The sequence below is a fragment of the Xenopus tropicalis genome, chromosome 5 (genome assembly GCF_000004195.4).
Source record: "Xenopus tropicalis strain Nigerian chromosome 5, UCB_Xtro_10.0, whole genome shotgun sequence".
Classification (NCBI taxonomy): domain Eukaryota; kingdom Metazoa; phylum Chordata; class Amphibia; order Anura; family Pipidae; genus Xenopus; species Xenopus tropicalis.
In genome coordinates, this window is record NC_030681.2 from 726,333 (window position 1) to 751,979 (window position 25,647).

General features: G+C 56.5%; 1 pseudogene; it reads right to left on the reverse strand.

Annotated features, from left to right (window-relative positions):
- On the reverse strand, positions 1-25,540 carry LOC116410861 (annotated as a pseudogene).
- Positions 25,541-25,647: the final 107 nt, after the last annotated feature.

Sequence of the window (25,647 nt, forward strand, 5' to 3'; positions counted from 1 at the left end):
TTACATCCCCGCAGTCTCTGATTGGTCGGTCTGTGCAGTGATGCCCAGAGAGGGGTCGGTGGGTGTTTCTGCCCCAGAGATGGTCGTGTGCCCATTGGTGCCGCTCTCTGGGCTCCGGTACCTGCAGAACAGAACACCATTCACTGTCACTTATATTGGACCTCTCCTCCCAGAATGCTCCTGGGGCCAAAGGGAACCTGCTTGGGGCACGGGGGGCAAGATAAGTGCTATAAATACCCTTATAGCCCCATAGGGGGACTTACCCTCTTTTATTCACTCACTGCTTTCATCTCTGTAAGTAGCTGATCTATTGCCCCTCGCAGGGGTAAGTTCCTCATATCTGCCTTCACTGCCATAGGGGCAAATCTCTGGGGTCTCTGACTGGGCAGTAATATCACTACAATATGCCAGGCAGTGCCCCTCTCTGCTAGTGCCCCATGTACCTGCCCCAGCACCTACCTGCCCTGCTCTGCTAGTGCCCCATGTACCTACCCCAGCACCTACCTGCCCCTCTCTGCTAGTGCCCCATGTACCTGCCCCAGCACCTACCTGCCCCTCTCTGCTAGTGCCCCATGTACCTGCCCCAGCACCTACCTGCCCCGCTCTGCTAGTGCCCCATGTACCTACCCCAGCACCTACCTGCCCCTCTCTGCTAGTGCCCCATGTACCTACCCCAGCACCTACCTACCCCTCTCTGCTAGTGCCCCATGTACCTGCCCCAGCACCTACCTGCCCTGCTCTGCTAGTGCCCCATGTACCTACCCCAGCACCTACCTGCCCCTCTCTGCTAGTGCCCCATGTACCTGCCCCAGCACCTACCTGCCCCGCTCTGCTAGTGCCCCATGTACCTACCCCAGCACCTACCTGCCCCTCTCTGCTAGTGCCCCATGTACCTACCCCAGCACCTACCTGCCCCTCTCTGCTAGTGCCCCATGTACCTGCCCCTCTCTGCTAGTGCCCCATGTACCTGCCCCACTCTGCTAGTGCCCCATGTACCTGCCCCAGCGCCTACCTGCCCCACTCTGCTAGTGCCCCATGTACCTGCCCCAGCGCCTACCTGCCCCTCTCTGCTAGTGCCCCATGTACCTACCCCAGCGCCTACCTGCCCCTCTCTGCTAGTGCCCCATGTACCTGCCCCATCACCTACCTGCCCCTCTCTGCTAGTGCCCCATGTACCTGCCCTAGCGCCTACCTGCCCCTCTCTGCTAGTGCCCCATGTACCTACCCCAGCACCTACCTGCCCCTCTCTGCTAGTGCCCCATGTACCTGCCCCAGCACCTACCTGCCCCTCTCTGCTAGTGCCCCATGTACCTGCCCCAGCACCTACCTGCCCCACTCTGCTAGTGCCCCATGTACCTGCCCCAGCGCCTACCTGCCCCTCTCTGCTAGTGCCCCATGTACCTGCCCCAACGCCTACCTGCCCCGCTCTGCTAGTGCCCCATGTACCTGCCCCAGCACCTACCTGCCCCTCTCTGCTAGTGCCCCATGTACCTGCCCCAGCACCTACCTGCCCCTCTCTGCTAGTGCCCCATGTACCTACCCCAGCACCTACCTGCCCCTCTCTGCTAGTGCCCCATGTACCTACCCCAGCACCTACCTGCCCCTCTCTGCTAGTGCCCCATGTACCTGCCCCAGCACCTACCTGCCCCACTCTGCTAGTGCCCCATGTACCTGCCCCAGCACCTACCTGCCCCGCTCTGCTAGTGCCCCATGTACCTGCCCCAGCGCCTACCTGCCCCGCTCTGCTAGTGCCCCATGTACCTGCCCCAGCGCCTACCTGCCCCGCTCTGCTAGTGCCCCATGTACCTGCCCCAGCGCCTACCTGCCCCGCTCTGCTAGTGCCCCATGTACCTGCCCCAGCGCCTACCTGCCCCACTCTGCTAGTGCCCCATGTACCTGCCCCAGCGCCTACCTGCCCCACTCTGCTAGTGCCCCATGTACCTGCCCCAGCGCCTACCTGCCCCGCTCTGCTAGTGCCCCATGTACCTGCCCCAGCGCCTACCTGCCCCACTCTGCTAGTGCCCCATGTACCTGCCCCAGCACCTACCTGCCCCGCTCTGCTAGTGCCCCATGTACCTACCCCAGCACCTACCTGCCCCTCTCTGCTAGTGCCCCATGTACCTGCCCCAGCACCTACCTGCCCCACTCTGCTAGTGCCCCATGTACCTGCCCCAGCGCCTACCTGCCCCACTCTGCTAGTGCCCCATGTACCTGCCCCCCAGCGCCTACCTGCCCCGCTCTGCTAGTGCCCCATGTACCTGCCCCAGCACCTACCTGCCCCGCTCTGCTAGTGCCCCATGTACCTGCCCCAGCGCCTACCTGCCCCACTCTGCTAGTGCCCCATGTACCTGCCCCAGCGCCTACCTGCCCCACTCTGCTAGTGCCCCATGTACCTGCCCCAGCGCCTACCTGCCCCGCTCTGCTAGTGCCCCATGTACCTGCCCCAGCACCTACCTGCCCCGCTCTGCTAGTGCCCCATGTACCTGCCCCAGCACCTACCTGCCCCGCTCTGCTAGTGCCCCATGTACCTGCCCCAGCACCTACCTGCCCCTCTCTGCTAGTGCCCCATGTACCTGCCCCAGCGCCTACCTGCCCCGCTCTGCTAGTGCCCCATGTACCTGCCCCAGCGCCTACCTGCCCCGCTCTGCTAGTGCCCCATGTACCTGCCCCAGCACCTACCTGCCCCACTCTGCTAGTGCCCCATGTACCTGCCCCAGCGCCTACCTGCCCCTCTCTGCTAGTGCCCCATGTACCTGCCCCGCTCTGCTAGTGCCCCATGTACCTGCCCCAGCACCTACCTGCCCCTCTCTGCTAGTGCCCCATGTACCTGCCCCAGCACCTACCTGCCCCACTCTGCTAGTGCCCCATGTACCTGCCCCAGCGCCTACCTGCCCCACTCTGCTAGTGCCCCATGTACCTGCCCCAGCGCCTACCTGCCCCGCTCTGCTAGTGCCCCATGTACCTGCCCCAGCACCTACCTGCCCTGCTCTGCTAGTGCCCCATGTACCTGCCCAGCACCTACCTGCCCCGCTCTGCTAGTGCCCCATGTACCTGCCCCAGCACCTACCTGCCCCGCTCTGCTAGTGCCCCATGTACCTGCCCCAGCACCTACCTGCCCCGCTCTGCTAGTGGCCCCATGTACCTGCCCCAGCACCTACCTGCCCCTCTCTGCTAGTGCCCCATGTACCTGCCCCAGCGCCTACCTGCCCCGCTCTGCTAGTGCCCCATGTACCTGCCCCAACGCCTACCTGCCCCGCTCTGCTAGTGCCCCATGTACCTGCCCCAGCACCTACCTGCCCCACTCTGCTAGTGCCCCATGTACCTGCCCCGCTCTGCTAGTGCCCCATGTACCTGCCCCAGCGCCTACCTGCCCCTCTCTGCTAGTGCCCCATGTACCTGCCCCAGCGCCTACCTGCCCCTCTCTGCTAGTGCCCCATGTACCTGCCCCAGCGCCTACCTGCCCCTCTCTGCTAGTGCCCCATGTACCTGCCCCAGCGCCTACCTGCCCCGCTCTGCTAGTGCCCCATGTACCTACCCCAGCACCTACCTGCCCCTCTCTGCTAGTGCCCCATGTACCTGCCCCAGCGCCTACCTGCCCCGCTCTGCTAGTGCCCCATGTACCTACCCCAGCACCTACCTGCCCCACTCTGCTAGTGCCCCATGTACCTGCCCCAGCGCCTACCTGCCCCTCTCTGCTAGTGCCCCATGTACCTGCCCCAGCGCCTACCTGCCCCGCTCTGCTAGTGCCCCATGTACCTACCCCAGCACCTACCTGCCCCGCTCTGCTAGTGCCCCATGTACCTGCCCCAGCGCCTACCTGCCCCACTCTGCTAGTGCCCCATGTACCTGCCCCGCTCAATGTCCTGGATGGTTTGGGGCAGTTGGCCGTGGGAGGTCTCACTGAGGAAGAAAGCGCAGACCCCGGAAGTGATGGAGACGCCGCTGAATATGAGTGGGGGCAGGAACAACCAATCATCTTCCAGCAGGGCGACGAGAGGAGCCACAGAACTGCCCAAGCGGGTCAGGAAGGAGCAGAACCCGAGCCCGGTCTGTCTGGGGAAAAAAGCATCTAGAGTGACCCCGGTGCTGATCCAGTTACTGTGGCAACCAGTGGTACCGAACCATCTGCAGCCCGGGGGCATTTCCCAGAATCCCCTGCCAACTGGTTGGCACCTTATCTGCCCCCCTCCCCACAGCCCCCCCAGCTTCCTGGCACATTGCACCTCCCATTGGCTTGTGCCCCAGGTCCTGCCGGGGTGCCCCATACCTCAGTACAGTGGGGTACAGTTCCGCCGTGTACAGGAACGCCGTGGTGAAGGCGCCTTCTGAGAAGCACTTTCCCAAGATGGCCACCGCCGTACCCATGTGATCCACACCTGGGGGGAGGAGCCAGGGATCAGAATTATTTACCCCCAGGTCTATTTACTGACTGATATGAGCGGCTCCTACATGAACTTTCCAGCAGGGGAATGACTGGTTATTATAGAGTCACATCGGCTGTTTGTATTGGGATCTATTTACTGACTGATATGAGCGGCTCCTACATGAACTTTCCAGCAGGGGAATGACTGGTTATTATAGAGTCACATCAGCTGTTTGTATTGGGATCTATTTACTGACTGATATGAGCGACTCCTACATGAACTTTCCAGCAGGGGAATGACTGGTTATTATAGAGTCACATCAGCTGTTTGTATTGGGATCTATTTACTGAATGATATGAGCGGCTCCTACATGAACTTTCCAGCAGGGGAATGACTGGTTATTATAGAGTCACATCAGCTGTTTGTATTGGGATCTATTTACTGACTGATATGAGCGGCTCCTACATGAACTTTCCAGCAGGGGAATGACTGGTTATTATAGAGTCACATCAGCTGTTTGTATTGGGATCTATTTACTGAATGATATGAGCGGCTCCTACATGAACTTTCCAGCAGGGGAATGACTGGTTATTATAGAGTCACATCAGCTGTTTGTATTGGGATCTATTTACTGACTGATATGAGCGGCTCCTACATGAACTTTCCAGCAGGGGAATGACTGGTTATTATAGAGTCACATCGGCTGTTTGTATTGGGATCTATTTACTGACTGATATGAGCGGCTCCTACATGAACTTTCCAGCAGGGGAATGACTGGTTATTATAGAGTCACATCAGCTGTTTGTATTGGGATCTATTTACTGACTGATATGAGCGGCTCCTACATGAACTTTCCAGCAGGGGAATGACTGGTTATTATAGAGTCACATCAGCTGTTTGTATTGGGATCTATTTACTGACTGATATGAGCGGCTCCTACATGAACTTTCCAGCAGGGGAATGACTGGTTATTATAGAGTCACATCAGCTGTTTGTATTGGGATCTATTTACTGACTGATATGAGCGGCTCCTACATGAACTTTCCAGCAGGGGAATGACTGGTTATTATAGAGTCACATCAGCTGTTTGTATTGGGATTTATTTACTGACTGATATGAGCGGCTCCTACATGAACTTTCCAGCAGGGGAATGACTGGTTATTATAGAGTCACATCAGCTGTTTGTATTGGGATCTATTTACTGACTGATATGAGCGGCTCCTACATGAACTTTCCAGCAGGGGAATGACTGGTTATTATAGAGTCACATCAGCTGTTTGTATTGGGATCTATTTACTGACTGATATGAGCGGCTCCTACATGAACTTTCCAGCAGGGGAATGACTGGTTATTATAGAGTCACATCAGCTGTTTGTATTGGGATCTATTTACTGACTGATATGAGCGGCTCCTACATGAACTTTCCAGCAGGGGAATGACTGGTTATTATATAGTCACATCAGCTGTTTGTATTGGGATCTATTTACTGACTGATATGAGCGGCTCCTACATGAACTTTCCAGCAGGGGAATGACTGGTTATTATAGAGTCACATCAGCTGTTTGTATTGGGATCTATTTACTGAATGATATGAGCGGCTCCTACATGAACTTTCCAGCAGGGGAATGACTGGTTATTATAGAGTCACATCGGCTGTTTGTATTGGGATCTATTTACTGACTGATATGAGCGGCTCCTACATGAACTTTCCAGCAGGGGAATGACTGGTTATTATAGAGTCACATCGGCTGTTTGTATTGGGATCTATTTACTGACTGATATGAGCGGCTCCTACATGAACTTTCCAGCAGGGGAAATGACTGCTTATTATGGAGTCACATCAGCTGTTTGTATTGGGATCTATTTACTGACTGATATGAGCGGCTCCTACATGAACTTTCCAGCAGGGGAATGACTGGTTATTATAGAGTCACACAGCTGTTTGTATTGGGATCTATTTACTGACTGATATGAGCGGCTCCTACATGAACTTTCCAGCAGGGGAAATGACTGCTTATTATGGAGTCACATCAGCTGTTTGTATTAGGATCTATTTACTGACTGATATCAGCGGCTCCTACATGAACTTTCCAGCAGGGGAATGACTGGTTATTATAGAGTCACATCAGCTGTTTGTATTGGGATCTATTTACTGACTGATATGAGCGGCTCCTACATGAACTTTCCAGCAGGGGAATGACTGGTTATTATAGAGTCACATCGGCTGTTTGTATTGGGATCTATTTACTGACTGATATGAGCGGCTCCTACATGAACTTTCCAGCAGGGGAATGACTGGTTATTATAGAGTCACATCAGCTGTTTGTATTTGGATCTATTTACTGACTGATATGAGCGGCTCCTACATGAACTTTCCAGCAGGGGAATGACTGGTTATTATAGAGTCACATCAGCTGTTTGTATTTGGATCTATTTACTGACTGATATGAGCGGCTCCTACATGAACTTTCCAGCAGGGGAATGACTGGTTATTATAGAGTCACATCAGCTGTTTGTATTGGGATCTATTTACTGACTGATATGAGCGGCTCCTACATGAACTTTCCAGCAGGGGAATGACTGGTTATTATAGAGTCACATCAGCTGTTTGTATTTGGATCTATTTACTGACTGATATGAGCGGCTCCTACATGAACTTTCCAGCAGGGGAATGACTGGTTATTATAGAGTCACATCAGCTGTTTGTATTGGGATCTATTTACTGAATGATATGAGCGGCTCCTACATGAACTTTCCAGCAGGGGAATGACTGGTTATTATAGAGTCACATCAGCTGTTTGTATTGGGATCTATTTACTGACTGATATGAGCGGCTCCTACATGAACTTTCCAGCAGGGGAATGACTGGTTATTATAGAGTCACATCAGCTGTTTGTATTGGGATCTATTTACTGACTGATATGAGCGGCTCCTACATGAACTTTCCAGCAGGGGAATGACTGGTTATTATAGAGTCACATCAGCTGTTTGTATTGGGATCTACTTACTGACTGATATGAGCGGCTCCTACATGAACTTTCCAGCAGGGGAATGACTGGTTATTATAGAGTCACATCAGCTGTTTGTATTGGGATCTATTTACTGACTGATATGAGCGGCTCCTACATGAACTTTCCAGCAGGGGAATGACTGGTTATTATAGAGTCACAGCAGCTGTTTGTATTGGGATCTATTTACTGACTGATATGAGCGGCTCCTACATGAACTTTCCAGCAGGGGAATGACTGGTTATTATAGAGTCACATCAGCTGTTTGTATTGGGATCTATTTACTGACTGATATGAGCGGCTCCTACATGAACTTTCCAGCAGGGGAATGAGTGGTTTGATAGAGGGGGAGCCCTAAGTGCCAAGGAAGGATAAGAACAATCAGTTCAGCCACCAGAGGAAACTTTATTGCCCCTTATTGACCGGTGGGGTAGGTAATCAGGGTGGGGGGCTACTCCCATAAGAGTTGGTTCGTTGCTGCCAGTTCTGCTAGTCTATAATATACCTGAGTTTCTGGTGGGTATGAGGCTGCCGATGGCTATAAAAGCCCCAGTGAGCAGCAGTGACCCCCCCCCTGGCACATTTTGCGTCCAATCCGGTCCAGTAGAAGGTAAACCCCAACCTTTGCAGGAATTTCAACAGCCCCAAAAATGAAATGGGTGAGGAAGGGGTTAAGATTGAAGCCAGTGACCTTGAAGCTGATCCCATAGTAACCGAAGGCCACGCCGAACCTGTGGGAGATGCCATAGGGGCTCATATTAGGGGGGGCAGGAGCCATATCCCTGAATTCCCTTTGTACCTTCAGGCCCAGTGCCCTGTAGTTCTGCTGAGCCCAAATAACTACAGAGGTCTGACTATGGCAGAACCAGGGCCCGGGAAGCATTGCCTTATGGGCTCTATCCCCGGCCTCGCTCTGTCTCTTGCCCTATGGGCTCTATCCCCGGCCTCGCTCTGTCTCTTGCCCTATGGGCTCTATCCCCGGCCTCGCTCTGTCTCTTGCCCTATGGGCTCTATCCCCGGCCTCGCTCTGTCTCTTGCCCTATGGGCTCTATCCCCGGCCTCGCTCTGTCTCTTGCCCTATGGGCTCTATCCCCGGCCTCGCTCTGTCTCTTGCCCTATGGGCTCTATCCCCGGCCTCGCTCTGTCTCTTGCCCTATGGGCTCTATCCCCGGCCTCGCTCTGTCTCTTGCCCTATGGGCTCTATCCCCGGCCTCGCTCTGTCTCTTGCCCTATGGGCTCTATCCCCGGCCTCGCTCTGTCTCTTGCCCTATGGGCTCTATCCCCGGCCTCGCTCTGTCTCTTGCCCTATGGGCTCTATGCCGGCCTCGCTCTGTCTCTTGCCCTATGGGCTCATCCCCGGCCTCGCTCTGTCCTCTTGCCCTATGGGCTCTATCCCCGGCCTCGCTCGTCGTTGCCCTATGGCTTATGCGGCGCCTTGCGGCTCTATGCTCTCTGCCTTATGGGCTCTCTATCCCGGCCTTGCGCCTCGCTCTGTCTCTTGCCCTATGGGCTCTATCCCCGGCCTCGCTCTGTCTCTTGCCCTATGGGCTCTATCCCCCGGCCTCGCTCTGTCTCTTGCCCTATGGGCTCTATCCCCGGCCTCGCTCTGTCTCTTGCCCTATGGGCTCTATCCCGGCCTCGCTCTGTCTCTTGCCCTATGGGCTCTATCCCCGGCCTCGCTCTGTCTCTTGCCCTATGGGCTCTATCCCCGGCCTCGCTCTGTCTCTTGCCCTATGGGCTCTATGCCCGGCCTCGCTCTGTCTCTTGCCCTATGGGCTCTATCCCGGCCTCGCTCTGTCTCTTGCCCTATGGCTCTATCCCCGGCCTCGCTCTGTCTCTTGCCCTATGGGCTCTATCCCCGGCCTCGCTCTGTCTCTTGCCCTATGGGCTCTATCCCCGGCCTCGCTCTGTCTCTTGCCCTATGGGCTCTATCCCGGCCTCGCTCTGTCTCTTGCCCTATGGGCTCTATCCCGGCCTCGCTCTGTCTCTTGCCCTATGGGCTCTATCCCGGCCTCGCTCTGTCTCTTGCCCTATGGGCTCTATCCCCGGCCTCGCTCTGTCTCTTGCCCTATGGGCTCTATGCCCGGCCTCGCTCTGTCTCTTGCCTATGGGCTCTATCCCCGGCCTCGCTCTGTCTCTTGCCCTATGGGCTCTATCCCCGGCCTCGCTCTGTCTCTTGCCCTATGGCTCTATCCCCGGCCTCGCTCTGTCTCTTGCCCTTATGGGCTCTATCCCCGGCCTCGCTCTGTCTCTTGCCCTATGGGCTCTATCCCCCGGCCCTCGCTCTGTCTCTTGCCCTATGGGCTCTATCCCCGGCCTCGCTCTGTCTCTTGCCCTATGGGCTCTATCCCCGGCCTCGCTCTGTCTCTTGCCCTATGGGGCTCTATCCCCGGCCTCGCTCTGTCTCCTTGCCCTATGGGGCTCTATCCCCGGCCCTCGCTCTGTCTCTTGCCCTATGGGCTCTATCCCCGGCCTCGCTCTGTCTCTTGCCCTATGGGCTCTATCCCCGGCCTCGCTCTGTCTCTTGCCCTATGGGCTCTATCCCCGGCCTCACTCTGTCTCTTGCCCTATGGCTCTATCCCGGCCTCGCTCTGACTCTGTCTAATCCCTATATGGGCTCTATCCCGCCTCGCTCTGTCTCTTGCCCACTGTATCGTGGCAGTTCCCACAGTTTTGGACCCTACAATGTGTTTCCTATGATCTGTAACACCCTGTGCTATTGGCTGATACATACCACATTATTCCAAGGCATATGCTATTCCTCTTTACTGCCGAGTCCTCACCAGATCCAAGAAATTGTACTTCTTGCCTTCCAGCGACACCATTTTGTGCAATTTCTGCAGATGGAGGGTCAGGTGGTACCAACTGCCAACTGGGCCAACCTGCCAGCTTGTGGCACAGGAACGTCCCACTGCCCGTTGGCCATGCAGGATAAATATGAACTCATTACACTGGCAATAATCTATTGTACATCTCCCTCCTCCCAACAAAACCCCTCTGCTGCCCCCCAGTGCCTGGGCTAATGGCCCCCCAGTGCCTGGGCTTATGGCTTTACCCTCTGGAGACACCTTCCCCGCTGAATCCCGCTCTCTCCCGTTCATCCTCCGCACACCTGGAAAGGTATCTGTGAGCTGCGCGGGAGTCCTGTTGTGTGAGGAGCCATCGAGCCGACTCTGGACCCACCTGTGGGCAGGACGGACCCCACATCCATTGCCAGTACTGGTGTGAACCCCAACATTTGGCCAGAACCTCTTGGCTTATATCAAGGTTATACGTTATTGGGGGAACAGTCACCAGGGGCTCCCAGGACAGACACTCACCCCAAAATCTCCCCCCTAAGGTTAGGGTTATTAGGGGGTTAGGTTTAGGGATAGGGTTAGGGATAGGGTTAGGGTTAGGGTTAGGGTTAGGGTTGGATAGGGATAGGGATAGGGATAGGGTTAGGGTTAGGGTTAGGTTGGGTTAGGGTTAGGGTTAGGGATAGGGTTAGGGTTAGGGTTAGGGTTAGGGTTAGGGTTAGGGATAGGGATAGGGTTAGGGATAGGGTTAGGGATAGGGTTAGGGTTAGGGGTTAGGGTTAGGGTTAGGGTTAGGGTTAGGGTTAGGGATAGGGTTAGGGATGGGGTTAGGGATAGGGTTGTTAGGGATAGGGTTAGGGATAGGGTTAGGGATAGGGATAGGGATAGGGTTGGATAGGGTTAGGGATAGGGTTAGGGATAGGGATAGGGATAGGGATGGGTTAGGGTTAGGGTTAGGGTTAGGGATAGGGAAGGGTTAGGGATTAGGGTTAGGGATAGGGTTAGGGTTATTAGGGATAGGGATAGGGTTAGGGATAGGGATAGGGATAGGGATAGGGTTAGGGATAGGGTTAGGGTTAGGGTTAGGGATAGGGTTAGGGTTAGGGATAGGGTTAGGGATAGGGATAGGGTTAGGGTTAGGGATAGGGATAGGGATAGGGTTAGGGTTAGGGATAGGGTTAGGGATAGGGATAGGGATAGGGTTAGGGATAGGGTTAGGGTTAGGGATAGGGATAGGGATAGGGTCTATCAGATAGTTAGGATAGGGTTAGGGGATAGGGTGTAGGGAAGGTTAGGATTAGCGGATATTAGGTTTAGCGATAGCGGATAGGGATAGGCTTAGGATAGGGTTAGGGTTAGGATAGGCGATAGCGGTTATGATGGTGATAGGGTTAGTCGATAAGGCGTTAGGATAGGGGTTAGTTAGCGGAGTTATTATGGGATATGAGATAGGGTTAGGTAAGCGGGATAGGTTAGGGATAGCGTTAGTGGTTTTGGGATAGGGTTAGGGTAGTTAGGGATAGGGTGGGTGATAGGGATTAGGGTTAGGGATAGGCGTTAGGTAGGGATAGGGTTAGGATAGGGATAGGGATTTAGCGGTTAGGACGTAGGGTAGGGTTAGATTAGGTTAGGATTAGGGTTAGGGTTAGGGATGGGATAGGGATGGGATAGGTTAGGCGATATGGTTAAGGGATAGGTTAGGGATTAGGGTTTAGGCATAGGGTTAGGGTTAGGGTTAGGGTTAGCGGTTAGAATAGGAGATAGCGGTTAGGCGGTATTAGTAGGGTTTTAGGGTTAGGGTTAGATTAGGAGGATAAGAGGATAGGGATAGGGATTAGGGTTAGGGTTAGGATCGTTTAGGTGTTAGGTTAGGATAGGGTTAGAGATAGTTAGGGTAGGGATAGGCGTTAGAGTTAGGGATAGGATTAGGTATGAGGGTTAGGTTAGGGTTAGGTAGGGTCAGGGATAGGGGTTATTCTAGGCGGATGGGGTTAGGGTTAGGGCAGTAGGCGTTCAGGGATAGGGATAGGGATAGGGATAGGGTTAGGGTTAGGGATTAGGTGTAGCGGATAGGGTAGGGTTAGGGGCTATAAGGGATCAGGTTAGGGTAGGATAGGGTTAGATAGGGATAGGGTACGGATAGGGTTAGGATTAGGTTATTAGGGTTAGTGTTTAGGGATAGGGTTAGGTAGGGTTATTAGGAATAGGGTTTAGGGTTAGGAGTTAGCGCGATAGGGTTAGAAGGGTATTAGGGTTTAGGGATAGGGTTAGGGATAGGGTTAAGGGATGGTAGGGATGGGGGTAGGGATATAGTTAGGGATGGGTAGGGTAGGGGTTAGGATAGGGATAGGGATAGGGTAGGTTAGGTAGGTTAGGGATAGGGTTAGGGTTAGGGAGTAAGAGGGTTTAGGGTATAGGAATAGGGTTAGGGATAGGGTAAGGGATAGGGTATACGAGTTACGGGATTAGGGTTAAGGTTAGCGATAGGGATAGGAGTTAGGATGGGGTTAGGGATTAGGGAGTTAGGGTTAGGGATAGGCGTTTAGGATGTTGGGTTAGGTTAGGGATAGGATAGGATAGGGTCGAGGGTTAGTGGAATAGCGTTTAGGGATAGGGATTAGGGTTATTAAGGTAAAGGGGTTAGGATAGGGTTAGGGATAGGGTTAGGGATGGGTTAGGTTAGGTTAGGGATTATGGGTTTAGGATGGGAGTTGAGGATAGGGTTACAGGACTAGGGTATAGCTTAGGATAGGATGTTTTAGAGGATTAAGGGTTAGGGTGTCAGGGTTCAGGGATAGGTTAGGCATAGGGTTAGGGATTAGGAGTTGGATTAGGGTTAAGGGTAGGGATAGGTTCAGGGTTACGAATAGGGTTCAGCAGGATAGTTTAGGATAGGGTAGGGAGGGTTAGGATTGGGTTAGGGAAGGGTTAGGGATAGGATAAGGAGTAGGGTAGGGTTAGGTGTAGGGTTAGGATAGGGTTAGGGAAGGGTTAGGGTAGTTAGGATGGGGTGTAGATAGGGTTAGGGATCAGGGTTAGGGATGAGTTAGGGATAGGTTAGGATAGGGTTAAAGGATTAGGGTTAGGGTAGATAGGGTAGACAGGGATAGGTTTAGGGATAGGGTTAGGGTTTTGCGGTAGGGATATGGTTTAGGGTTAGGGATAGGTTTAGGCGATAGGTTATAGGATTAGGGATAGGGTTAGGTTTAGGATAGGGTTAGGGATAGGGTTAGCGGTAGGGGTTAGGGTTAGGGATGGGGTAGGCGTTAGGGAAGGGTTAAGGATGGGTTAGAGGTTAGGAGGGGGTTAGGTTAGGGATAGGGTTAGGGATGAGGTAGGATAGGATAGGTTGTAGGGTAGGGATAGTGGTCAGGGTTAGGGATAGGGTTTAGGGGATAGGGTTAGGTTAGGGTTAGGAGATAGGTTAGGTTAGGGACTAGGGTTAGGGTTTAGGCAGATTAGGGTTAGGGTTATTAGGAATAGGGTAGGCGACTAGGAGTTAGGGATAGGGTTACGGATTAGGGATTAGGGTTAGAGGATAGGGTTAGCGGCTTAGGGTTTGGATAGGATCATTAAGGGTCCTAACCAGCGGTCATTAGGGCATCATAACTAGGTAGGGTTAGGGTTAGGGATAGGCGTTTTGGTTAGGATAGGTTGGGATAGGTTAGGATAGGGTTACAGCGTTAGGGATAGGTTTAGGTAGGGATAGGGTTAAGGGTTAGTTAGGGATAGCGGTTAGGGTTAGGTTATGGAGGTTAGGGTTAGGGTGGGTTAGGTTAGGGATAGGTTAGGGATAGGGTTTAGGGTTAGGGATAGGGTTACGAGATAGGTTAGGGATAGGGTTATAGGGTTAGTGTATTACGGTTAGGTTATTAGGGTTAGGGGTTATTAGAGTTAGGTATTAGGGTTTAGGTTAGGTAATAGGCGTAGGGTTATTTAGGGTTAGGGTTATTCAGGTTAGTGTATTAGGTTAGGTGTTAGGGATTAGGGGTTAGGTTATTAGGGTTAGTGTATTAGGGTTAGGGTTATTAGGGTTAGGGTTAGTGTATTAGGGTTATTAGGGTTAGCGGTTGTTAGGGTTAGTGTATTAGGTTAGGGTTATTAGCGGTTAGGGTAAGAGTTAGGGGATAGCGGTGTAGGTTCGGCGATACTCCACACACTGCAGGGATTGGCTACAATCTAACATATCCAGCCATAGAATGAGATCTTACCACCAGGTGCGATACTGAGCAAGACCAAGGGCCAAAGTGGTAGCCAAAAGGACCCATTGCCAGTCCCTTATGCAGGTAGGCCAGCAGGGCTAGTATCATGTAGCCCACAGTCCATGACAGACTAGTGATTGTACTACAGAACGTGCGTGTTCCAATCATGTCCACTCCAAGGCTGACGAGAAAATTCAAGGATAAAACCCAAAACAGCTCCACCACCCACCCCGTTTACAGTAACAGAGACCTCGTGTAATGTATAGGTTAGAACCAAGGGGCTGAGAAACTGGCAAGGGGCTACTGTGGGCTGAGACATGGAAGATACCAAAAAAAGCCATTGTGGGGGTGTATGAGGGGGCACACATGGAGGCATTAAAGATAAGAGGTAGAGTGGATTCATGTGGACTTGGAGAGACCTACGATGATGATTGATGATGGAATACTCAGGGACACGCTGAGAGATATCAGAAAGGGTTTTGGAGGTTTGGAGCGCACTAGGGGCAGGACTGAAGGAGGTTCCGGGCTTGGCTCGGGGGTAGGCATGGAAATGTTGGGGAGAGGTACAGGACTGAAAGGCTTCCAGAGGCATAGGATGGAGGCCGGGAGAGGTTCAGAGAGGTAGAAGAGCTTGAATGGCTAAAGTGACTGGTACCGAGAGTGATGGATGATATAGGGACACCTGGGAGATATCAGAAGAGTGGCTTGTCAGGTTTTGGGGGCACTAGGGCAGACTTGAAGGAGGTTCCGGCTTGGCTCTGGGGGTAGGAATGGGAAATGTTGGGAGATACAGGACTGAGGCTGCCAGAGGCAATCTGAGATGGAGCCAGACAGGTTCAGGGAGGTAGAAGAGCTTGATGGCAAAGTGACTCGGTCCGAGAGTGATGGAGACGAGGGTCATTACCCATGAGGGCCGACCCCAACAGATGGACCTGCTGAGGCAGCAGAACATGAGGAAAGACACGGAGAGAAGGACGACAGAGCCCAAACACAGACTGATAAGGATGGACACGAGTAAGGATCTTCCTGCGCCCAAACCTTGCCCAACACAAACACACAGAGAGGATCTTATTGGCTGTGAGCGAGGGAATCTGTCTGAGGTTCAACCAAGCAAAAAAAATGTGAAATTTGGCCTTTAGGCACAGACTGCGGGCAGAATTAGGGGGGCAATGAAAATCATTAGGAACCATTCAATTGGACTACAGAGTCAGAACCGCTTCTAAACAACAGAAATACATGGGATCTGTTATTGTGAATAGTATGTGTGAGGCTGACATGAAATTGGGCAATTACTGTGAGTTTGGGTCAGACGGGTTAGGGGGTTTGTGGAGGTTTCGTCGGGTGTGTTAGGGTTGTGGTTTGGGTGGAGGGGGTAAGGGTATTGTGGGTTTGGTACGCGGAGGCGAGTTTAGGGGTTTTGTGGTATTGGGTCGGAGGGGGTTAGGGTTGGGTGAGTTTGGGTCAGAAGGTTAGGGCGTTTTGTGGGTTTGGGTCGCGTGTTGCAGTTAGGGTTGGGTTTCGGGTCGGAGGGGCAGGTTAGGGTTGTGTTTGGGTTCGGAGGGGGGGTAGGCGTTTGTGGTTTGGTTCGGAGGGTTAGGGGTTTGTGGGTTTGGGTCGGACGGGTTAGGGGTTTGTGGGTTGGTCGGAGGGGTTAGGTTTGTGGTTTGGGTGGAGGGGTTAGGGGTTGTGGGTTTGGGTTCGGTGAGGGTTAGAGGTTTGTGGTTTGGGTCGGAGGGGTTAGGGATTCGTGGGTTTGCGGTCGGAGGGTGTAGGGTTTTGTGGGTTGGGTGGGATGGGGGTTAGGGGTTTGTGGGTTGGTCGGGTTGAGGGTTAGTGCGTTTTGTGGGTTTGGGATCGGAAGGGTCGTTAGGGTTGTGGGTTTGGGTCGGACGGGGTTTAGGGTTTTGTGGGTTTTGGGTTGGTGTGAGGTAAAGGGTTTGTGGGGTGTTTCGGGTCGGGGTGTGGCGTTAGGGGTTTGTTGTTTGGGTCAGAGGGGGTTAGTGGTTTGTGCGCGTTTGACTCCGGGTCGAGCAGGGTTAAGGGGTTTGTGGGTTTTGGGTCCGAGGGGTTAGTCTTGTGGGTTTGGGTCGGAGGGATTAGGGGGTTTGTGGGTTTGTCGGAGGGGTTAGGGTGCTTGTGGGTTTGGGTCGGAGGGGTTAGGGCTTGTGGGGTTTGGGCGGTGAAGGTTAGGGTTTTGGGTTTGGTCGGGTGGGTTAGGGTTTTGTGGTTTTGGTCGGGTTAGGGGCTTGGGTTTGGGTCGAGGGTTAGGGGCTTGCTTTGTGGGTTTGGTCCGCAGAGTTGTGGGTTAGGGAAGGTTTGTGGGTTTGGCGTCGGGTGAGGTTTAGGGTTTTGTGGGTTTGGTCGGGTGTTGGGTTAGGGTTTCTGTGGTTTGGGTCAGGTGAAGGTTAGGGGTTTGGTGGGCTATTGGGTCGGGTTTGGGTTAGGGGTTTGTGGGTTAGTGGGTCGGGTGTGGGTTTAGGGGTTTTGTGAGTTTGGGGGGTTGGTTAGGGTTTGTGGGTTTGGGGTCAGGAGTTACGGGGTTTGGGTTGGTTCGGTGCGGGGTTGTTATTTCCCTAGCAACTGGCACTTTACATTTTCCCTTAGCAACGTGGCATGTTGCTACAACCCCTTTGCCCAAACAGGCCAATCTCGGTGGCCAGTTTTGATACCCCTCCGGGTGGTCGGGCACTTACCTGTCAGACAGGTAACCCACATATAACTGGAGCCCTACAGTCGTCCAGAAGAAGAAAGTGGCAGCCGCACTGGGGTTTAACCCCTTTCTCTCGCACACCATGGTCCCACTAGAAGGGGGCAGAAATGAGAGATGTTGCCCACCTTCCACTGGCCCCGCCCCTACCTGTAAGGAGGTGGAGCCTGCATGGGCCCACCTTGCAGCCTCCTTATGCTTTACTCTCTGTAATAGTCGGACAGGCGGGGGGGGGGGCAGTAAGTCGGACAGTGGGGGGGCAGTAGTCGGACAGTGGGGTGCCAGTAGTCGGAAACAGTGGGGGGCAGTAGTAGGACAGTGGGGGTGCCAGTAGTGGACAGTGGGGGCAGTAGTAGGACAGTGGGGGGCGTAGTAGGACAGTGGGGGAGAAGTAGGACTGTGGGGGCAAAGTAGTCGGACAGCGGGGCTAGTAGTGGACAGCGGGGGGAGTAGAGTCGGACAGCGGGGGCAAGTAGTCGGACAGTGGGGGGCGTAGTTGGGAAGCGGGGGCAAAGTAGTCGGACAGTGGGGGGCAGCTAGTAGGACAGTGGGGGGAGTACTCGGGACAGTGGGGGCAGTAGTCGGGACAGTGGGGCAGTAGATCGGACCCAGTTGGGAGGCAGTAGGTAGGACCAGGTGGGGCAAGTAGTCGGACAGTGGGGGGGCAGTAGAGGACAGTGGGGGGCAGTAGTCGGACAGTGGGGGGCAGTAGTAGGGACATGGGGGCAGTAGGAGGAACAGTGGGGGCAAGTAGTAGGGACAGTGGGGGCAGTAGTCAGGGACAGTGGGGGGCAGTTGTAGACTGTGGGGGGGGGCAGTAGTCGGGACAGTGAGGGGCAGTAGTAGGACAGTGGGGGCGGTAGTAGGACAGTGGGGGGCAGTAGGTCGACGTGGTGGGGCAGTAGTGGGACCGTGGGGGGGCAAGTAGTAGGCAGTGGGGGGAGTAGCTTAGGGACAGTGGCAGTAGTAGGACAGTGGGGGTGCAGAGTGGGACAGCGGACAGGAGGGGGCAGTAGTAGTAGGACAGCGGGGGGGCAGTAGCGGGACAGCGGTGGGGCAGTAGTCGGACAGCGGGGGGCAAGTAGTCGGACAGCGGGGGGGGCCAGTTAAAGGCGAAACACGGGGGGGAAGTATCGGACAGCGGGAACAGAGTAGGACAGCGGGCGGGGCAGTAAGTAGGGACAGCGGGGGGAATAGTCGGACAGCGGGGGGCAGTAGATAGGACAGCGGGGGACGGCAGTAGTTAGGACCGGCGAGCGGGGGGGCAGTAAGTTAGGACAGCTGGGGGGCAGTAGTAGGACAGCGGGGGCACAGTAGTGGACAGCGGGGGGGAATATCGGACAGCGGGGGGGAAGTAGAGTCGACCAGCGGGGCAGTAGTCGGACAGCGGGGGGGCAGTAGTAGTAGGACAGCGGGGGGGGGAACGTAGTGGGACAGCGGGGGGGAAGTAGTCGAGACAGCGGTCTGGGGGCATAGTAGGACAGCGGTCGGGGCAGTAGGGTGAGGGAACAAGCGGGGGGAAGTAGTCGGACAAGCGGGGGCGAGTAGTCGGACAGTGGGGCGCAAGTAGTCGGACAGTGGGGGGCAGTAGTAGGACAAGTGGTGGGGGCAGTAATGCGGACAGTGAGGGGGCTGAAGTAGGTCGCCACATTGGGGGGGCAGTAGTCGGACAGGTGCACGACTGGGGGGCAGTAGTTAGGACAGCGGGACGGGAAGTAGTCGGACAGCGCAGGGCGCAGTAGTTCGGCAGTGGGGAGGCAAGTAAGTCGGAACAGTGGGGGCGTAGATCGGACAGTTGGGGGGGCAGTAGTAGGACAGTAGGGGGCAGTAGTCGGACAGGGGGGAATAGTCGCACAGTGGCGGGGGCAGTAGTAGGCGACAGCGGGGGGAAGTAGTCGGACAGCGGCGGGGGCAGTAGTCGGCCAGTGGGGCAGTAGTCGGGACAGATGGCGGGGGGCAGTAGTAGGACAGTGGGGGGGCAGTAGCGGAAGTGGGGGTGAAGTAGTCGCACAGTGGGGGGGCAGTGTCGGGACAGTGGGGCAGTAGTCGGAACAGTGGGGGGGCAAGTAGTTGGACAGTGGGCGGGCAGTAGTAGGACGCGGGCGGGTCGGCTAGTCGGACAGCGGGGGCAGTAGTCGGACAGCGGTAGGGGGCAGTAGTCGCGACAAGCGGGGGGGCAAGTAGAAGGAAGCGGGGGGAAGTAGTCGGACAAGCGGGGGGGCAGTAGTAGGACAGCGGGGGGGCAAGTAGTAGGACAGCGGGGGGGAAGTATCGGACAGTCGTGGGGGCAGTAGTAGGACACGGGGCAGTAGGAAGGAAGGGAGGATAGTTCAAGTCGCAACAGTGGGGGGGCGATAGTAGGACGCGAGGGGCAGTAGTTAGGAACAGCGGGGGGGAAGTAGTGAGTCGGACAGTGGGAAGTAGGCGGACATGGGGGCAGTTAGTCGGACTAGTGGGGGGGCAGTAGTAGGACAGTGGGGGGGCAGTAGTCGGCAGTGGGGGGTGAAGTAGTCGCACAGTGGGGGGCAGTAGTCGGACAGTGGGGGGCAGTAGTAGGACAGCGGGGGGGAAGTAGTCGGACAGCGGGGGGCAGTAGTCGGACAGTGGGGCAGTAGTCGGACAGTGGGGGGCAGTAGTCGCGACAAGTGGCGGCGGCCCGGGGGGCAGTAGTAGGACAGTGGGGGCAGTAGTCGGACGATGGGGTGAAGTAGTCGCCACAGTGGGGGCAGTAGTTAGACAGCGGGGGGAAGTAGGCGGACAGCCGGTATGGGGCAGTAGGCTCGGACAGTGGGGGGCAGTAGTCGGACAGTGGGGGGCAAGTAGTAGGGACAGTGGGGGGGCAGTAGCGGACAGTGGGGTGGAGTCAAGTAGCGCACAGTGGGGGAGGCAGTAGTCGACAGTGGGGGGGCAGTAGTCGGACAGTGGAGGGGGGCAGTAGTCGGACAGTGGGGGGGCAGTAGTCGGACAGGGGAGAGGGCAGCTAGTAGGACAGCGGGGAAAGTAGATAGGACCAGTGGCGGGGCAGTAGTTAGGACAGCGGGGGGTCGGACAAGGGGGCAGGTAGTAGGAACAGCGGGGGGCAGTAGTCGGACAGCGGGGGGCAGTATAGGGACAGCGAATAGGGTGGCACGGTAGTAGGACAGCGGGGGGGAAGTAGTTTTGGCGACAGCGGGGGGAAGTAGTCGGACAGTGGGGGGCAAGTAGTAGGACGCGGAAGTAGTAGACGAGCGGGGGAGTAGTCGGACAGTGGGGGCAGTAGTAGGACAAGCGGGGGAAGTAGTAGGACAGTCGGGGGGAAGTAGTCGGACAGGGGGGGCAGTAGTAGACAGCGGGAGGGAAGTAGTAGGAACAGCGGGGGCGTGGTAGTCGGACAGCGGGGGGCAGTAGTAGTGTAGGACAGTGGGGGCAGTAGTAGGACAGTGGGGGTAGTAGGACAGTGGGGGAGGCAGCTAGGGGTCAGCGGGGGGGGCAAGTAGTCGGACAGGTGGGGGGCAGTAGTCTTAGGACAGCGGGGGGAAGTAGCTAGGGACAGCGAGCGGGGAAGAGTCGGACAGCGGTCGGCAGTAGTAGGACAGTGGGGCAGTAGTAGGAAGTGGGGGCGAAGTAGTAGGGACAGTGGGGGGCAGTGTAGGGCGGGGTGCAGTAGTAGGACAGCGGGGGGCAGTAGTAGGCAAGCAGGGCAGATAGTAGGACAGGGGGGGGAAGTAGTAGGGGACAGCGGGGGGAAAGTAGTCGGACAGCGGCGGGGAGTAGTAGTAGGACAGACAGGGGGACAGTAGGGTAGGACTGCGGTGGGGGAAGAGTAGGACAGCGGGGGGGAAGTTCAGCCGGACAGCAGGGGGGACTAGTAGAGGGACAGCGCGGGGGATAAGTAGGGAAACAGCGGGAGAAGTAGATAGGACGGTGGGGGGGCAGTAGTTAGGAACAGCGGGGGACAAGTTAGTAAGGACAGCGGGGGGAAGTAGTGTCGGACACCGGGGGAAGAGTAGACCAGTGGGGCCAGTTAGTGTTAGGACAGCGGGGGGAAGTAGTCTGAGACAGCGGGCAGTATAGGACAGCGGGGGACAGTAGATAGACAGTCCGGGGGCGGCAGTAGTAGCGGGCAGCGGGGGGGAAGTAGTCGGACAGCGGAGGGGGCAGTAGTAGGGGACAGCTGGGGCGGATCAGTTAGTAGGACAGCGGGGGGCAGTAGTACGGTCACGGGGGGAAGTGTCGGACAGCGGTACATGGGCAGTAGCTAGGACCAGCGGAGGGCGGCGCAGTAGAGACAGCGGGGGGAAGTAGTCGGACAGTGGGGGGCGGGCAGTAGTGGACAGCAAGGGGAAAGTAGGTCGGACAGTGGGGGGCAGTAGTAGGACAGCGGGGGGGAAGAGTCGGACAGCGGGGGGGAAGTAGCGGACAGTGGGGGGGGGCAAGTAGTCGGACAGTGGGGGGGCAGTAGTAGACAGTGGAGGGGGCAGTAGGGGACCAGCGGGGGAAGTAGTCGGACAGCGGGGGGCAGTAGTAGGACAGTGGGGGAAGGAGTCGGCAGCGGGGGGCAGTATAGGACAGCGGGGGGGAAGTTAGTCGGACAGCGGGGGAAGTGTCGGACAGTGGGGGGCAGTCGGACAGTGGGAGGGCAGTAGCGGACAGTAGCAGTAGTAGGACAGTGGGCAGGAGTTTGGACAGTGGGCAGGTAGTAGACAAGTGGGGGGGAAGTAGTCGGACAGTGGGGGGTGCAGTAGTAGCGACAGTGGGGGGGAAGTAGTCGGACAGTGGGGGGCAGTAGTCGGACAGTGGGGGGGGCCAGTAGTCGGACCGGGGGGCAGTAGTCGAGTAGTGGGGGGGCATAGTAAGTCGCACAGTAGTCCACAGTGTCCTACCTGTGTGACGGTGGTGGAGGAGAAGACTGATTGGTCGTACTCCCAGCCTTCCTCACAAGGTTCTGTAGACTATTGGGGGTCCACTGAGCTGTTGGGGAGCAGGTGGAGTTGGGGGTGGGAGTATCTCCGACAGGAGCTGAGGGATCCATCTGGTTCCTGTGGGATGTAGAGGAGCAGGGATTTCCATTGGCTCCAGTTCCCCAGTTTGCCCGCGCTGGGGTGGCACAGTGGTGGGAGGGCGCCGCCGAGATGAAGATGTGCAGTAGGAGTGAAGAGGAAGGATGACTCTTGGGAGGCAGGTAATCAGCAAAATTGATATCTGGAACTTTCCGAATCCCCCCACCTCTGCCAGGACCCCTCAAACTCATGGTGCGGGGAAGCCCAAGGGGGTCAGTAGTAACGATGCCAGAGCAACTGGCATGGGTGTTGGCACGGGAATCCCTCAGAGTGTTGGTGCCCCTTGAGCATACACCCTCCTCTTATTCCCCGGTAATGGCCGTGATTCCTACTGGCCCAGAGGCGTCATGGGACAGGTCCTGATTGGATCAGACAGCGGCTCATTGTTCTGACTGTGGGAGATCCATCAGCACCGCCGACAAATAGGGTTATACCTCCACGCAGCTGCCAGCAGTGAGGGTTGGCAAAGGAGTCAGGGGCCCGGCTGGCACGGGATGTCCACAGGTGCCAAGTCAGCTGCCAGCCGAGGGTTGGGGCAAGGAGTTCAGGGGCCCAGCCTGGCACGGGATGTCCCACTAGGTGCCAAGTCAGCTGCCAGCCAGAGGGTTGGGCAAGGAGTCAGGGGCCCAGCCTGGCACGGGATGTCCCACTAGGTGCCAAGTCAGCTGCCAGCCAGAGGGTGGGCAAGGAGTCAGGGGCCGGCCTGGCACGGAATGTCCCACTAGGTGCCAAGTCAGCTGCCCACAGTGAGGGTTGGGCAAGGAGTCAGGGGCCAGCCTGGCACGGAATGTCCCACTAGGTGCCAAGTCAGCTGCCCACAGTGAGGTTGGGCAAGGAGTCAGGGGCCCAGCCTGGCTGGGATGTCCCACTAGGTGCCAAGTCAGCTGCCCACAGTGAGGGTTGGGCAAGGAGTCAGGGGCCCGGCCTGGCATGGGAATGTCCCCACTAGGTGCCAAGTCAGCTGCCAGTAAGAGGTTGGCAAGGAGTCAGGGGCCCGGCCTGGCATGGGTGTCCCACTAGGTGCCAAGTCGCTGCCAGTAAGAGGGTTGGGCAAGGAGTCAGGGGCCCGGCCTGGCACGGAATGTCCCACTAGGTGCCAAGTCAGCTGCCAGCCAGAGGGTTGGGCAAGGAGTCAGGGGCCCGGCTGGCACGGGATGTCCCACTAGGTGCAAGTCAGCTGCCCACAGTGAGGTTGGGCAAGGAGTCAGGGGCCGGCCTGGCACGGGATGTCCCACTAGGTGCCAGTCAGCTGCCACAGTGAGGGTTGGGCAAGGGAGTCAGGGGCCCGGCCTGGCACGGAATGTCCCACTAGGTGCCAAGTCAGCTGCCACAGTGAGGGTTGGCAAGGAGTCAGGGGCCCGGCCTGGCACGGGATGTCCCACTAGGTGCCAAGTCAGCTGCCAGCAGTGAGGGTTGGGCAAGGAGTCAGGGGCCCGGCCTGGCACGGAATGTCCCACTAGGTGCCAAGTCAGTGCCAGCAGGGAGGGTTGGGCAAGGAGTCAGGGGCCGGCCTGGCACGGGATGTCCACTAGGTGCCAAGTCAGCTGCCAGTAGAGGGGTTGGGCAAGGAGTCAGGGGCCCGGCCTGGCATGGGATGTCCCACTAGGTGCCAAGTCAGCTGCCAGCAGTGAGGGTTGGGCAAGGAGTCAGGGGCCCAGCCTGGCACGGGATGTCCCACTAGGTGCCAAGTCAGCTGCCCCCAGTGAGGGTTGGGGCAAGAGTCAGGGGCCCAGCCTGGCACGGAATGTCCACTAGGTGCCAAGTCAGCTGCCCACAGTGAGGGTTGGGCAAGGAGTCAGGGGCCCGGCCTGGCACGGGATGTCCCACTAGGTGCCAAGTCAGCTGCCCACAGGGAGGTTGGGCAAGGAGTCAGGGGCCAGCCTGGCACGGAATGTCCCACTAGGTGCCAAGTCAGCTGCCCCCAGTAGGGTTGGGCAAGGAGTCAGGGGCCAGCCTGGCACGGAATGTCCACTAGGTGCCAAGTCAGCTGCCCACAGTGAGGGTTGGGCAAGGAGTCAGGGGGCCGGCCTGGCACGGATGTCCCACTAGGTGCCAAGTCAGCTGCCAGCAGGAGGGTTGGACAAGGAGTCAGGGGCCGGCCTGGCACGGAATGGCACAGAATGTACCACTAGATGTCAAGTCAGCTGCCAGCAGGGAGGGTTGGGCAAGGAGTCAGGAGCCCGGCCTGGCACGGAATGTACCACTAGTGCCAAGTCAGCTGCCAGCAGGGAGGGTTGGACAAGGAGTCAGGGGCCCGGCCTGGCATGGGATGTCCCACTAGGTGCCAAGTCAGCTGCCACAGTGAGGGTTGGGCAAGGAGTCAGGGCCCGGCCTGGCATGGGATTCCCACTAGGTGCCAAGTCAGCTGCCAGCAGTGAGGGTTGGGCAAGGAGTCAGGGGCCCGGCCTGGCACGGAATGTCCCACTAGGTGCCAAGTCAGCTGCCCCCAGTGAGGGTTGGGCAAGGAGTCAGGGGTCAGGGGTCCGGCCTGGCACGGGATGTCCCACTAGGTGCCAAGTCAGCTGCCCACAGTGAGGGTTGGGCAAGGAGTCAGGGGCCCAGCCTGGCACGAGATGTCCCACTAGGTGCCAAGTCAGCTGCCCCCAGTGAGGTTGGGCAAGGAGTCAGGGCCCAGCCTGGCACGGGATGTCCCACTGCCCCCTGATGCCATCTGCCTGGGCTGAATGACTATTCCCTTATTACCCTTGCAAAGCCAAATACAACCAAGTGCCCCTTGCGATGTTGCTCTTACGGTGCCCATACAATAAGGGATGTACCCAGTGCACCCCCCCCCATATAAATGGTTAGACCTTGGAAATTAACCCCATTTCTACTGATGCCCCTCGTGCCAGTATGGGACTCTCCTGCCCATCTATATTGTGCCCCGGTGCCAGTGATATGGGGGCAATCAGCCAACCAACAAGTCAAGCCAACCATCCTGGGCAGATTGGCCTCGTGCCACTGGGCCAGCGGTTCAGGTCAGACACTGCCCAGGTTTGGCCGGAGTTCCTATCCAGCAGCTGATGGACCTTTGCACCTGGGGAATTCTGTTTGCAACAAAGTCTACGGATCAGGCAACAAAGACTGAGGTTCTAGAGCTGTTTTCTGCTGGTTCTGCCCATTGAGGTCCAAAGGCTCCAAGCTACCACCCTATTGGTCCAACAGCCGTCTGTAGAGCCAGCGCCACCCCTCCAGCGACGGCCATCACCCTAATCTCTAACTAAAAGGGGGTTCCTGCTTGTTGGGGGACACGGGCAAAGGATGGGCAAAATGCGGGCGGTTAAACCTTCCAGGTAGGAACTGCCCCTAATGCCCGGCACGGTGCCGCCCCGGGGCATTGCTTTACCCCATTTTGGAGACGGTTCCGATAGGGACTGCACATTTGCTAGAACCCCAGCAACAGGTTCTGGGACCACTCTCATACTGAAAGAGTTAATTCCCCCAGAGCTCAATACTGAGTGTAAAGAAATGCCCCACAGCCCACGTAACCTTAAGGGTTAATAGAATTAAGTCTAAAACAACTGGCTTT